Genomic DNA, 13,889 nt, shown 5'->3' on the forward strand with positions numbered 1-13,889 from the left:
CAAGCTTGGCGTTTTAATTCAGTCAAATAAACATAAATCATACAACTGATGAATCATATTGCACCCACTCATTCAATGAAATACACTGCACGACTTAGTTCAAAGAGTAGAGCTAATGCCATTCGTTCAATGTCACGAGCAAAACGCATTCATTCAATGAAACAAATTCCACGTCTTAATTCAATGAGTACAGCTTCGCTCATTCATTCAATGTGTCAAGCTTGACGCTTTAATTCAATGAAGCAAACTGCACTCATTGATTTCATTGAACCATACTTCAATCATTCATTCAATGTTTCAAACGTTATCATTGTTTGAATGAAACAAACTTAACTCACTTATTTAGAGAATCAAACTGCACACGTTCATTCAAGGAAAGAGAGTGCACTTGTCAATACAATGAGTAGAGCTACTCTCATTCATTCATTGCCACACGCTTAACGAATTGTCTCAATCAAGCTGCAGATATTCAATCCATGCACCAAACTGCACGTGTTAATACAATGAATACTGCTTCTCTTATTCATTCAATGTGTCAAGCTTGACGTTTTAATTCAGTCAAATAAACATAAATCATACAACTGATGAATCATATTGCACCCATTCATTCAATGAAATACACTGCACGACTTATTCAATGAGGAGAGCTAATGCCATTCATTCAATGTCTTGAGCAAACTGCCTTCATTCAATGAAATACACTGCACGTCTTAATTCAATGAGTAGAGCTTCTCTCATTCTTTCAATATGTCAAGTTTAACGTTTTAATTCAATGAAGTAAACTGCACTCATTGATTCATTGAATCAAACTTGAATCATTCATTCAATGTTTCAAACGTCAAACGTTATTCATTGTTTCAATGAAACAAACTTAACTCACTTATTTTTTGAATCAAACTGCACATGTTCATTCAAGGATAGAGAGTGCACTTGTCAATTCAATGAGTAGAGCTTCTCTCATTCTTTCAATGTGTCAAGCTCAACGTTTTAATTCAATCAAACATAATTAAATCATACAATTGGTGAATCGGACTGCACCCATTCATTCAATGAAAAACAAACTCCACGTCTTAATTCAATGAGTAGAGCTACTGACGTTCATTCAATGTGTCAAGCTTAACGCTTTCATTCAATGAAGTAAACTGCACTCATTGATTCATTAAATCAAGCTTCAAGGATTAATTCAATGTTTCAAACGTTATTCATTGTTTCAATGAAACAAACGTAACTCACTTATTTAGTGAATAAAACTGCACTAGTTCATTCAAAGAAAGAGACTACACTTGTCAATTCAATGAGTAGAGCTACTCTCATTCATTCATTGACACACGCTTTTCGCATTGTCGCAATCAAACTGCACAGATTCACTCCATGAACCAAACTGCTCGTGTAACTTCAATGTGTCAACCTCACCGCTTTCATTCAATGGAAGAAACTGCATTCATTCATTCATTCCTTTTCAATCATTGATTCAAAGAATCAAAAGTAATTCGTTGATTTAAACTTCACTCATTTCTGAAGTCAATTTATCTGTAATCATTCAATCAATCAATCCAACTGCAAACATTGATTCCATGACAAAGACTGCAAGTACCATTTCAATGAATCGTGCTTTTGCCACTCATTCAATGAAACAAACTGCACAGCTTAATTCAATGAGTAGAACTTCTCTCATTCATTCAATGTGTCAAGCTTAACGTTTTAATTCAATCAAACAAACTTAAATCATACAATGTATGAATCATACTGCACACACTCATTCAAAGAAATACACTGCTCGTCTTAATTCAAAGCGTACTGCTCCTCTGCCATTCATTCCATGCCATGACGAATACGCATTCATTCAATGAATCAAACTGCACCCATTCATTCAATGAAACAAACTGCACGTCTTAATTGAATGAGTAGAGCTACTCTCATTCATTAAATGTGTCAAGCTTAACGCATTAATGCAATGAAGCTAACTGCACTCATTGATTCATTGAATCAAACTTCAATCATTAATTCAACCTTATTCATTGTTTCAATGAAGCAAACTTAACTCACTTATTTCGTGAATAAAACTGCACTAGTTCATTCAAACAAAGAGACTACACTTGTCAATTCAATGACAAGCTACTCATTCATTGACATACGCTTCCCGCATTGTCTCAATCAAACTGCACAGATTCACTCCATGAACCAAACTGCTCGTGCAAAATCAATGAGTAGAGCTTCTCTCATTCATTCAATGTGTCAAGCTTAACGCTTTAATTCAATGAAGCAAACTGCACTCATTGATTTCATTGAACCATCCTTCAATCATTCATTCAATGTTTCAAACGTTATTCATTGTTTGAATGAAACAAACTTAACTCACTTATTTACAGAATCAAACTGCACACGTTCATTCAAGGAAAGAGAGTGCACTTGTCAATTCAATGAGTAGAGCTACTCTCATTCATTCATTGCCACACGCTTAACGAATTGTCTCAATCAAACTGCAGATATTCAATACATGCACCAAATTGCACGTGTTAATACAATGAATACTGCTTCTCTCATTCATTCAATGTGTCAAGCTTGACGTTTTAATTCAGTCAAATAAACATAAATCATACAACTGGTGAATCATATTGCACCCACTCATTCAATGAAATACACTGCACGACTTAGTTCAAAGAGTAGAGCTCATGCCATTCGTTCAATGTCACGAGCAAAACGCATTCATTCAATGAAACAAATTCCACGTCTTAATTCAATGAGTACAGCTTCGCTCATTCATTCAATGTGTCAAGCTTGACGCTTTAATTCAATGAAGCAAACTGCACTCATTGATTTCATTGAACCATACTTCAATCATTCATTCAATGTTTCAAACGTTATTCATTGTTTGAATGAAACAAACTTAACTCACTTATTTAGAGAATCAAACTGCACACGTTCATTCAAGGAAAGAGAGTGCACTTGTCAATTCAATGAGTAGAGCTACTCTCATTCATTCTTTGCCACACGGTTAACGAATTGTCTCAATCAAACTGCAGATACTCAATCCATGCACAAACTGCACGTGGTAATGCTATGAATACTGCTTCTCTCATTCATTCAATGTGTCAAGCTTGGCGTTTTAATTCAGTCAAATAAACATAAATCATACAACTGATGAATCATATTGCACCCACTCATTCAATGAATAACACTGCACGACTTAGTTCAAAGAGTAGAGCTAATGCCATTCGTTCAATGTCACGATCAAAACGCATTCATTCAATGAAACAAATTCCACGTCTTAATTCAATGAGTACAGCTTCGCTCATTCATTCAATGTGTCAAGCTTGACGCTTTAATTCAATGAAGCAAACTGCACTCATTGATTTCATTGAACCATACTTCAATCATTCATTCTTTGTTTCAAACGTTATTCATTGTTTGAATGAAACAAACTTAACTCACTTATTTATAGAATCAAACTGCACACGTTCATTCAAGGAAAGAGAGTGCACTTGTCAATTCAATGAGTAGAGCTACTCTCATTCATTCATTGCCACACGCTTAACGAATTGTCTCAATCAAACTGCAGATATTCAATACATGCACCAAATTGCACGTGTTAATAAAATGAATACTGCTTCTCTCATTCAATACATGCACCAAATTGCACGTGTTAATACAATGAATACTGCTTCTCTCATTCATTCAATGTGTCAAGCTTGACGTTTTAATTCAGTCAAATAAACATAAATCATACAACTGGTGAATCATATTGCACCCATTCATTCAATGAAATACACTGCACGACTTATTCAATGAGGAGAGCTAATGCCATTCATTCAATGTCTTGAGCAAACTGCCTTCATTCAATGAAACAAACTGCACGTCTTAATTCAATGAGTAGAGCTTCTCTCATTCTTTCAATATGTCAAGTTTAACGTTTTAATTCAATGAAGTAAACTGCACTCATTGATTCATTGAATCAAACTTGAATCATTCATTCAATGTTTCAAACGTCAAACCTTATTCATAGTTTCAATGAAACAAACTTAACTCACTTATTTTTTGAATCAAACTGCACATGTTCATTCAAGGATAGAGAGTGCACTTGTCAATTCAATGAGTAGAGCTTCTCTCATTCTTTCAATGTGTCAAGCTCAACGTTTTAATTCAATCAAACATAATTAAATCATACAATTGGTGAATCGGACTGCACCCATTCATTCAATGAAAAACAAACTCCACGTCTTAATTCAATGAGTAGAGCTACTGACGTTCATTCAATGTGTCAAGCTTAACGCTTTCATTCAATGAAGTAAACTGCACTCATTGATTCATTAAATCAAACTTCAAGGATTAATTCAATGTTTCAAACGTTATTCATTGTTTCAATGAAACAAACGTAACTCACTTATTTAGTGAATAAAACTGCACTAGTTCATTCAAAGAAAGAGACTACACTTGTCAATTCAATGAGTAGAGCTACTCTCATTCATTCATTGACACACGCTTTTCGCATTGTCGCAATCAAACTGCACAGATTCACTCCATGAACCAAACTGCTCGTGTAACTTCAATGTGTCAACCTCACCGCTTTCATTCAATGGAAGAAACTGCATTCATTCATTCATTCCTTTTCAATCATTGATTCAAAGAATCAAAAGTAATTCGTTGATTTAAACTTCACTCATTTCTGAAGTCAATTTATCTGTAATCATTCAATCAATCAATCCAACTGCAAACATTGATTCCATGACAAAGACTGCAAGTACCATTTCAATGAATCGTGCTTTTGCCACTCATTCAATGAAACAAACTGCACAGCTTAATTCAATGAGTAGAACTTCTCTCATTCATTCAATGTGTCAAGCTTAACGTTTTAATTCAATCAAACAAACTTAAATCATACAATGTATGAATCATACTGCACACACTCATTCAAAGAAATACACTGCTCGTCTTAATTCAAAGCGTACTGCTCCTCTGCCATTCATTCCATGCCATGACGAATACGCATTCATTCAATGAATCAAACTGCACCCATTCATTCAATGAAACAAACTGCACGTCTTAATTGAATGAGTAGAGCTACTCTCATTCATTAAATGTGTCAAGCTTAACGCATTAATGCAATGAAGCTAACTGCACTCATTGATTCATTGAATCAAACTTCAATCATTAATTCAACCTTATTCATTGTTTCAATGAAGCAAACTTAACTCACTTATTTCGTGAATAAAACTGCACTAGTTCATTCAAACAAAGAGACTACACTTGTCAATTCAATGACAAGCTACTCATTCATTGACATACGCTTCCCGCATTGTCTCAATCAAACTGCACAGATTCACTCCATGAACCAAACTGCTGGTGCAAAATCAATGAGTAGAGCTTCTCTCATTCATTCAATGTGTCATGCTCAAAGCTTTCATTCAATGGAAGAAACTGCATTCGTTCATTCATTCCTTTTCAATCAAAAGTAATTCGTTCATTTAAACTTCACTCATGTCTGAATTCAATTTATCTGCAATCATTCAATCAACCAATCCAACTGCAAACATTCGTTCCATGACAAAGACTGCAAGTACCGTTTCAATGAATCGTGCTTTTGCCACTCATTCAATGAAACAAACTGCACAGTTTAATTCAATGAGTAGAGCTTATCTCATTCATTCAATGTGTCAAGCTTAACGCTTTAATTCAATGAAGCAAACTGCACTCATTGATTTCATTGAACCATCCTTCAATCATTCATTCAATGTTTCAAACGTTATTCATTGTTTGAATGAAACAAACTTAACTCACTTATTTACAGAATCAAACTGCACACGTTCATTCAAGGAAAGAGAGTGCACTTGTCAATTCAATGAGTAGAGCTACTCTCATTCATTCATTGCCACACGCTTAACGAATTGTCTCAATCAAACTGCAGATATTCAATACATGCACCAAATTGCACGTGTTAATACAATGAATACTGCTTCTCTCATTCATTCAATGTGTCAAGCTTGACGTTTTAATTCAGTCAAATAAACATAAATCATACAACTGGTGAATCATATTGCACCCACTCATTCAATGAAATACACTGCACGACTTAGTTCAAAGAGTAGAGCTAATGCCATTCGTTCAATGTCACGAGCAAAACGCATTCATTCAATGAAACAAATTCCACGTCTTAACTCAATGAGTACAGCTTCGCTCATTCATTCAATGTGTCAAGCTTGACGCTTTAATTCAATGAAGCAAACTGCACTCATTGATTTCATTGAACCATACTTCAATCATTCATTCAATGGTTCAAACGTTATTCATTGTTTGAATGAAACAAACTGAACTCACTTATTTACAGATCAAACTGCACACGTTCATTCAAGGAAAGAGAGTGCACTTGTCAATTCAATGAGTAGAGCTACTCTCATTCATTCATTGCCACACGCTTAACGAATTGTCTCAATCAAACTGCAGATATTCAATCCATGCACAAACTACACGTGTTAATGCTATGAATACTGCTTCTCTCATTCATTCAATGTGTCAAGCTTGGCGTTTTAATTCAGTCAAATAAACATAAATCATACAACTGATGAATCATATTGCACCCACTCATTCAATGAAATACACTGCACGACTTAGTTCAAAGAGTAGAGCTAATGCCATTCGTTCAATGTCACGATCAAAACGCATTCATTCAATGAAACAAATTCCACGTCTTAATTCAATGAGTACAGCTTCGCTCATTCATTCAATGTGTCAAGCTTGACGCTTTAATTCAATGAAGCAAACTGGACTCATTTATTTCATTGAACCATACTTCAATCATTCATTCAATGTTTCAAACGTTATCATTGTTTGAATGAAACAAACTTAACTCACTTATTTAGAGAATCAAACTGCACACGTTCATTCAAGGAAAGAGAGTGCACTTGTCAATTCAATGAGTAGAGCTACTCTCATTCATTCATTGCCACACGCTTAACGAATTGTCTCAATCAAGCTGCAGATATTCAATCCATGCACCAAACTGCACGTGTTAATACAATGAATACTGCTTCTCTTATTCATTCAATGTGTCAAGCTTGACGTTTTAATTCAGTCAAATAAACATAAATCATACAACTGATGAATCATATTGCACCCATTCATTCAATGAAATACACTGCACGACTTATTCAATGAGGAGAGCTAATGCCATTCATTCAATGTCTTGAGCAAACTGCCTTCATTCAATGAAACAAACTGCACGTCTTAATTCAATGAGTAGAGCTTCTCTCATTCTTTCAATATGTCAAGTTTAACGTTTTAATTCAATGAAGTAAACTGCACTCATTGATTCATTGAATCAAACTTGAATCATTCATTCAATGTTTCAAACGTCAAACCTTATTCATTGTTTCAATGAAACAAACTTAACTCACTTATTTTTTGAATCAAACTGCACATGTTCATTCAAGGATAGAGAGTGCACTTGTCAATTCAATGAGTAGAGCTTCTCTCATTCTTTCAATGTGTCAAGCTCAACGTTTTAATTCAATCAAACATAATTAAATCATACAATTGGTGAATCGGACTGCACCCATTCATTCAATGAAAAACAAACTCCACGTCTTAATTCAATGAGTAGAGCTACTGACGTTCATTCAATGTGTCAAGCTTAACGCTTTCATTCAATGAAGTAAACTGCACTCATTGATTCATTAAATCAAACTTCAAGGATTAATTCAATGTTTCAAACGTTATTCATTGTTTCAATGAAACAAACGTAACTCACTTATTTAGTGAATAAAACTGCACTAGTTCATTCAAAGAAAGAGACTACACTTGTCAATTCAATGAGTAGAGCTACTCTCATTCATTCATTGACACACGCTTTTCGCATTGTCGCAATCAAACTGCACAGATTCACTCCATGAACCAAACTGCTCGTGTAACTTCAATGTGTCAACCTCACCGCTTTCATTCAATGGAAGAAACTGCATTCATTCATTCATTCCTTTTCAATCATTGATTCAAAGAATCAAAAGTAATTCGTTGATTTAAACTTCACTCATTTCTGAAGTCAATTTATCTGTAATCATTCAATCAATCAATCCAACTGCAAACATTGATTCCATGACAAAGACTGCAAGTACCATTTCAATGAATCGTGCTTTTGCCACTCATTCAATGAAACAAACTGCACAGCTTAATTCAATGAGTAGAACTTCTCTCATTCATTCAATGTGTCAAGCTTAACGTTTTAATTCAATCAAACAAACTTAAATCATACAATGTATGAATCATACTGCACACACTCATTCAAAGAAATACACTGCTCGTCTTAATTCAAAGCGTACTGCTCCTCTGCCATTCATTCCATGCCATGACGAATACGCATTCATTCAATGAATCAAACTGCACCCATTCATTCAATGAAACAAACTGCACGTCTTAATTGAATGAGTAGAGCTTCTCTCATTCATTAAATGTGTCAAGCTTAACGCATTAATGCAATGAAGCTAACTGCACTCATTGATTCATTGAATCAAACTTCAATCATTAATTCAACCTTATTCATTGTTTCAATGAAGCAAACTTAACTCACTTATTTCGTGAATAAAACTGCACTAGTTCATTCAAACAAAGAGACTACACTTGTCAATTCAATGACAAGCTACTCATTCATTGACATACGCTTCCCGCATTGTCTCAATCAAACTGCACAGATTGACTCCATGAACCAAACTGCTCGTGCAAAATCAATGAGTAGAGCTTCTCTCATTCATTCAATGTGTCATGCTCAAAGCTTTCATTCAATGGAAGAAACTGCATTCGTTCATTCATTCCTTTTCAATCAAAAGTAATTCGTTCATTTAAACTTCACTCATGTCTGAATTCAATTTATCTGCAATCATTCAATCAACCAATCCAACTGCAAACATTCGTTCCATGACAAAGACTGCAAGTACCGTTTCAATGAATCGTGCTTTTGCCACTCATTCAATGAAACAAACTGCACAGTTTAATTCAATGAGTAGAGCTTATCTCATTCATTCAATGTGTCGAGCTTAACGCTTTAATTCAATGAAGCAAACTGCACTCATTGATTTCATTGAACCATACTTCAATTATTCATTCAATGTTTCAAACGTTATTCATTGTTTGAATGAAACAAACTTAACTCACTTATTTACAGAATCAAACTGCACACGTTCATTCAAGGAAAGAGAGTGCCCTTGTCAATTTAATGAGTAGAGCTACTCTCATTCATTCATTGCCACACGCTTAACGAATTGTCTCAATCAAACTGCAGATATTCAATACATGCACCAAATTGCACGTGTTAATACAATGAATACTGCTTCTCTCATTCATTCAATGTGTCAAGCTTGACGTTTTAATTCAGTCAAATAAACATAAATCATACAACTGGTGAATCATATTGCACCCACTCATTTAATGAAATACACTGCACGACTTAGTTCAAAGAGTAGAGCTAATGCCATTCGTTCAATTTCACGAGCAAAACGCATTCATTCAATGAAACAAATTCCACGTCTTAATTCAATGAGTACAGCTTCGCTCATTCATTCAATGTGTCAAGCTTGACGCTTTAATTCAATGAAGCAAACTGCACTCATTGATTTCATTGAACCATACTTCAATCATTCATTCAATGTTTCAAACGTTATTCATTGTTTGAAAGAAACAAACTTAACTCACTTATTTAGAGAATCAAACTGCACACGTTCATTCAAGGAAAGAGAGTGCACTTGTCAATTCAATGAGTAGAGCTACTCTCATTCATTCTTTGCCACATGGTTAACGAATTGTCTCAATCAAACTGCAGATATTCAATCCATGCACAAACTGCACGTGTTAATGCTATGAATACTGCTTCTCTCATTCATTCAATGTGTCAAGCTTGGCGTTTTAATTCTGTCAAATAAACATAAATCATACAACTGATGAATCATATTGCACCCACTCATTCAATGAAATACACTGCACGACTTAGTTCAAAGAGTAGAGCTCATGCCATTCGTTCAATGTCACGAGCAAAACGCATTCATTCAGTGAAACAAATTCCACGTCTTAATTCAATGAGTACAGCTTCGCTCATTCATTCAATGTGTCAAGCTTGACGCTTTAATTCAATGAAGCAAACTGCACTCATTGATTTCATTGAACCATACTTCAATCATTCATTCAATGTTTCAAACGTTATTCGTTGTTTGAATGAAACAAACTTAACTCACTTATTTACAGAATCAAACTGCACACGTTCATTCAAGGAAAGAGAGTGCACTTGTCAATGCAATGAGTAGAGCTACTGTCATTCATTCATTGCCACACGCTTAACGAATTGTCTCAATCAAACTGCAGATATTCAATCCATGCACCAAACTGCACGTGTTAATACAATGAATACTGCTTCTCTGTTTCATTCAATGTGTCAAGCTTGACGTTTTAATTCAGTCAAATAAACATAAATCATACAACTGGTGAATCATATTGCACCCATTCATTCAATGAAATACACTGCACGACTTATTCAATGAGGAGAGCTAATGCCATTCATTCAATGTCTTGAGCAAACCGCCTTCATTCAGTGAAACAAACTGCATGTCTTAATTCAATGAGTAGAGCTTCTCTCATTCTTTCAATATGTGAAGTTTAACGTTTTAATTCAATGAAGTAAACAGCACTCATTGATTCATTGAATCAAACTTGAATCATTCATTCAATGTTTCAAACGTCAAACGTTATTCATTGTTTCAATGAAACAAACTTAACTCACTTATTTTTTGAATCAAACTGCACATGTTCATTCAAGGATAGAGATTGCACTTGTCAATTCAATGAGTAGAGCTTCTCTCATTCGTTCAATGTGTCAAGCTCAACGTTTTAATTCAAACAAACATAATTAAATCATACAATTGGTGAATCGTACTGCACCCATTCATTCAATGAAAAACAAACTCCACGTCTTAATTCAATGAGTAGAGCTACTGACGTTCATTCAATGTGTCAAGCTTAACGCTTTCATTCAATGAAGTAAACTGCACTCATTGATTCATTAAATCAAACTTCAAGGATTAATTCAATGTTTCAAACGTTATTCATTGTTTCAATGAAACAAACGTAACTCACTTATTTAGTGAATAAAACTGCACTAGTTCATTCAAAGAAAAAGACTACACTTGTCAATTCAATGAGTAGAGCTACTCTCATTCATTCATTGACACACGCTTCCCGCATTGTCGCAATCAAACTGCACAGATTCACTCCATGAACCAAACTGCTCGTGTAACTTCAATGTGTCAAGCTCACCGCTTTCATTCAATGGAAGAAACTGCATTCATTCATTCATTCCTTTTCAATCATTGATTCAAAGAATCAAAAGTAATTCGTTGATTTAAACATCACTCATTTCTGAAGTCAATTTATCTGTAATCATTCAATCAATCAATCCAACTGCAAACATTGATTCCATGACAAAGACTGCAAGTACCGTTTCAATGAATAGTGCTTTTGCCACTCATTCAATGAAACAAACTGCACAGCTTAATTCAATGAGTAGAACTTCTCTCAGTCATTCAATGTGTCAAGCTTAACGTTTTAATTCAATCAAACAAACTTAAATCATACAATGTATGAATCATACTGCACACACTCATTCAATGAAATACACTGCTCGTCTTAATTCAAAGCGTACTGCTCATCTGCCATTCATTCCATGCCATGACGAATACGCATTCATTCAATGAATCAAACTGCACTCATTCATTCAATGAAACAAACTGCACGTCTTAATTGAATGAGTAGAGCTACTCTCATTCATTAAATGTGTCAAGCTTAACGCATTAATGCAATGAAGCTAACTGCACTTTTGATTCATTGAATCAAACTTCAATCATTAATTCAACCTTATTCATTGTTTCAATGAAGCAAACTTCACTCACTTATTTAGTGAATAAAACTGCACTAGTTCATTCAAACAAAGAGACTACACTTGGCAATTCAATGACAAGCTACTCATTCATTGACATACGCTTCCCGCATTGTCTCAATCAAACTGCACAGATTCACTCCATGAACCAAACTGCTGGTGCAAAATCAATGAGTAGAGCTTCTCTCATTCATTCAATGTGTCATGCTCAAAGCTTTCATTCAATGGAAGAAACTGCATTCGTTCATTCATTCCTTTTCAATCATTAATTCAACGAATCAAAAATAATTCGTCGGTTTAAACTTCAGTCATGTCTGAAGTCAATTTATCTGCAATCATTCAATCAATCAATCCAACTGCAAACATTCGTTCCATGAGAAAGTCTGCAAGTACCGTTTCAATGAATCGTGCTTTTGCCACTCATTCAATGAAACAAATTCCACGTCTTAATTCAATGAGTACAGCTTCGCTCATTCATTCAATGTGTCAAGCTTAACGCTTTAATTCAATGAAGCAAACTGCACTCATTGATTTCATTGAACCATACTTCAATCATTCATTCAATGTTTCAAACGTTATTCATTGTTTGAATGAAACAAACTTAACTCACTTATTTACAGAATCAAACTGCACACGTTCATTCAAGGAAAGAGAGTGCACTTGTCAATTCAATGAGTAGAGCTACTCTCATTCATTCATTGCCACACGCTTAACGAATTGTCTCAATCAAACTGCAGATATTCAATCCATGCACAAACTACACGTGTTAATGCTATGAATACTGCTTCTCTCATTCATTCAATGTGTCAAGCTTGGCGTTTTAATTCAGTCAAATAAACATAAATCATACAACTGATGAATCATATTGCACCCACTCATTCAATGAAATACACTGCACGACTTAGTTCAAAGAGTAGAGCTAATGCCATTCGTTCAATGTCACGAGCAAAACGCATTCATTCAATGAAACAAATTCCACGTCTTAATTCAATGAGTACAGCTTCGCTCATTCATTCAATGTGTCAAGCTTGACGCTTTAATTCAATGAAGCAAACTGCACTCATTGATTTCATTGAACCATACTTCAATCATTCATTCAATGTTTCAAACGTTATTCATTGTTTGAATGAAACAAACGTAACTCACTTATTTAGTGAATAAAACTGCACTAGTTCATTCAAAGAAAAAGACTACACTTGTCAATTCAATGAGTAGAGCTACTCTCATTCATTCATTGACACACGCTTCCCGCATTGTCGCAATCAAACTGCACAGATTCACTCCATGAACCAAACTGCTCGTGTAACTTCAATGTGTCAAGCTCACCGCTTTCATTCAATGGAAGAAACTGCATTCATTCATTCATTCCTTTTCAATCATTGATTCAAAGAATCAAAAGTAATTCGTTGATTTAAACATCACTCATTTCTGAAGTCAATTTATCTGTAATCATTCAATCAATCAATCCAACTGCAAACATTGATTCCATGACAAAGACTGCAAGTACCGTTTCAATGAATAGTGCTTTTGCCACTCATTCAATGAAACAAACTGCACAGCTTAATTCAATGAGTAGAACTTCTCACAGTCATTCAATGTGTCAAGCTTAACGTTTTAATTCAATCAAACAAACTTAAATCATACAATGTATGAATCATACTGCACACACTCATTCAATGAAATACACTGCTCGTCTTAATTCAAAGCGTACTGCTCATCTGCCATTCATTCCATGCCATGACGAATACGCATTCATTCAATGAATCAAACTGCACTCATTCATTCAATGAAACAAACTGCACGTCTTAATTGAATGAGTAGAGCTACTCTCATTCATTAAATGTGTCAAGCTTAACGCATTAATGCAATGAAGCTAACTGCACTTTTGATTCATTGAATCAAACTTCAATCATTAATTCAACCTTATTCATTGTTTCAATGAAGCAAACTTAACTCACTTATTCAGTGAATAAAACTGCACTAGTTC

This window comes from Chiloscyllium plagiosum, unplaced genomic scaffold (assembly GCF_037043375.1).
Source record: "Chiloscyllium plagiosum isolate Xiang-an unplaced genomic scaffold, Cpla_swu_hap1 HiC_scaffold_11, whole genome shotgun sequence".
In the NCBI taxonomy this organism is placed as follows: Eukaryota; Metazoa; Chordata; class Chondrichthyes; order Orectolobiformes; family Hemiscylliidae; genus Chiloscyllium; species Chiloscyllium plagiosum.